We start from the raw sequence: 3,656 nt of genomic DNA on the forward strand, positions 1-3,656 counted from the left end.
ATAAAATCGCAACTTAAAACGTACTTTCTAGCATATAACTATCATATTCAATTCTAACCACTTCAACACCATAAGTTATAACAATAGTGTTTTGTGCAAAGTTTCGTGGAAAAACAAACAAAGTTTGAACTACTTTATGCGCGAAAGTACCAAAAAAGCATAAATACCCATAAAATCGCAACTTAACGCGTAATTTCTAGCATACGACTATGATTTTAAATTCTAACTATTTCTACACAATAATATATAACAAATACTTTTGTGTGCCACTTTTCGTGCAAAAAAAATCATGTTTAAGCTACTTTATGCGCTATAGTGCCAACAAAGCTTAAAAACCTATTAAATCACAACTTAATACGTAATTTTTAGTATATGACTATGATATTATACTCTAACCACTTGAACACAATAATAAATACCAAATAGTTTTGTGTCCCATGTTTCGCGCAAATCAAACCAAGTCTAAGCTACTTTATTCACGAAAGTGCCAAAAAGGCTTAAAAACCCATAAAATCGCAACTTAACACGGAAGTTGTAGAATATGACTATGATTTTTAATTCTAACCACTTTAACACAATATAATATACGAAATAGTGTTGTGCACAACCTTTCGTGGAAAACAAACCATGCTTGAGCTATTTCATGCGCGAAAGTGCCAAAAACACTTAACACGTAATTTCTATCATATAACTAAAATATTAAATTCTAACCACTTCAAAACAATAATTTATACCAAATAGTGTTGTGTGCAAGGTTTCATGCGCAAAAATGCCAAAAACACTTAAAACCCCATAACTATGATATTCATTTCTAACCACTTCAACACAATAAATTATAACAATAGTGTTTTGTGCAAAGTTTCGTGGAAAATACTTTATGCGCGAAAGTGCCAAAAAAGCACAGATACCCATAAAATCGCAACTTAACACGTAATTTCTAGCTTACGACAATGATTTTAAATTCTAACCATTTCTACACAATAATATATACCAAATAGTGTTGCGTGCCATGTTTCGTGCAAAAGAAACCATGTTTGAGCTACTTTATGCGAGATAGTGCCAACAAAGCTTAAAAACCTATAAAATCACAAATTAACACGTAATTTTTAGTATATGACTATGATATTATATTCTAACCACTTGAACACAATAATATATACCAAATAGTTTTGTGTCCCATATTTCACGCAAATCAAACCAAGTCTGAGCTACTTTATGCTAGAAAGTGCCAAAAAGGCTTAAAAACCCATAAAATTGCAACTTAACACGGAAGTTGTAGAATATGACTATGATTTTTAATTCTAACCACTTCAACACAATATTATATACAAAATAGTGTTGTGTACAAACTTTCGTTAAAAACAAACCAGCTTGAGCTATTTCATGCTCGAAAATGCCAAAAACACTTAACACGTAATTTCTATCATATAACTACAATATTAAATTCTAACCACTTCAACATATTATTTTATACCAAATAGTGTTGTGTGCAAGGTTTCGTGCAAAATAAACAAAGTTTGACCTACTTTAGGTGCGAAAGTGCTAAAATAGCATAAAAACCTATAAAATTGCAACTTAACACGTAATTACTAGCATATGACTATGATTTTAAATTCTAACCACTTCTACACAATAATAAATATCAAATAGTGTTGTGTGCCAAGTTTTGTGCAAGACAAATCAAGTTTGTGCTACTTTATGCGCGAAAGTGCCAAAAAGGCTTAAAAACGCATAAAATCACAACTAAACACGTAATTTCTAGCATACGACTACGATATCGAATTCTAACTACGTAAACACAATAATATAAACCAAATAGTGTTGTGTGCGAACTTTTGTGCAAAACAAAACAACTTTAAGCTAATTTACGAGCGAAAATGCCAAAAAACACTTAAAAACCCATAAAATCGCAACTTAACACGTACTTTCTAGCATATAACTATGATATTCAATTCTAACAACTTCGACAAAATAAATAATAACAATAGTGTTTTGTGCAAAGTTTCGTGGAAAAACAAACAAAGATTGAACTACTTTATGCGCGAAAGTGCCAAAAAAGCATAAATACCCTAAAAATCCCAACTTGACACGTAATTTCTAGTGTACGACTATGATTTTAAATTCTAACCATTTCTACACAATAATATATACCAAATAGTGTTGCGTGCCATGTTTCGTGCAAAAGAAACCATGTTTGAGCTACTTTATGCGAGATAGTGCCAACAAAGCTTAAAAACCTATAAAATCACAAATTAACACGTAATTTTTAGTATATGACTATGATATGATATTCTAACCACTTGAACACAATAATATATACCAAATAGTTTTGTGTCCCATATTTCACGCAAATCAAACCAAGTCTGAGCTACTTTATGCACGAAAGTGCCAAAAAGGCTTAAAAACCCATAAAATTGCAACTTAACACGGAAGTTGTAGAATATGACTATGATTTTTAATTCTAACCACTTCAACACAATATTATATACAAAATAGTGTTGTGTACAAACTTTCGTTAAAAACAAACCAAGCTTGAGCTATTTCATGCTCGAAAATGCCAAAAACACTTAACACGTAATTTCTATCATATAACTACAATATTAAATTCTAACCACTTCAACATATTATTTTATACCAAATAGTGTTGTGTGCAAGGTTTCGTGCAAAATAAACAAAGTTTGACCTACTTTAGGTGCGAAAGTGCTAAAATAGCATAAAAACCTATAAAATTGCAACTTAACACGTAATTACTAGCATATGACTATGATTTTAAATTCTAACCACTTCTACACAATAATAAATATCAAATAGTGTTGTGTGCCAAGTTTTGTGCAAGACAAATCAAGTTTGTGCTACTTTATGCGCGAAAGTGCCAAAAAGGCTTAAAAACGCATAAAATCACAACTAAACACGTAATTTCTAGCATACGACTACGATATCGAATTCTAACTACGTAAACACAATAATATAAACCAAATAGTGTTGTGTGCGAACTTTTGTGCAAAACAAAACAAGTTTAAGCTAATTTACGAGCGAAAATGCCAAAAAACACTTAAAAACCCATAAAATCGCAACTTAACACGTACTTTCTAGCATATAACTATGATATTCAATTCTAACAACTTCGACAAAATAAATAATAACAATAGTGTTTTGTGCAAAGTTTCGTGGAAAAACAAACAAAGTTTGAACTACTTTATGCGCGAAAGTGCCAAAAAAGCATAAATACCCTAAAAATCCCAACTTGACACGTAATTTCTAGTGTACGACTATGATTTTAAATTCTAACCATTTCTACACAATAATATATACCAAATAGTGTTGCGTGCCATGTTTCGTGCAAAAGAAACCATGTTTGAGCTACTTTATGCGAGATAGTGCCAACAAAGCTTAAAAACCTATAAAATCACAAATTAACACGTAATTTTTAGTATATGACTATGATATGATATTCTAACCACTTGAACACAATAATATATACCAAATAGTTTTGTGTCCCATATTTCACGCAAATCAAACCAAGTCTGAGCTACTTTATGCACGAAAGTGCCAAAAAGGCTTAAAAACCCATAAAATTGCAACTTAACACGGAAGTTGTAGAATATGACTATGATTTTTAATTCTAACCACTTCAACACAATATTATATACAAAATA

Source organism: Amaranthus tricolor, chromosome 2 (assembly GCF_026212465.1).
Source record: "Amaranthus tricolor cultivar Red isolate AtriRed21 chromosome 2, ASM2621246v1, whole genome shotgun sequence".
Taxonomy (NCBI): Eukaryota; Viridiplantae; Streptophyta; class Magnoliopsida; order Caryophyllales; family Amaranthaceae; genus Amaranthus; species Amaranthus tricolor.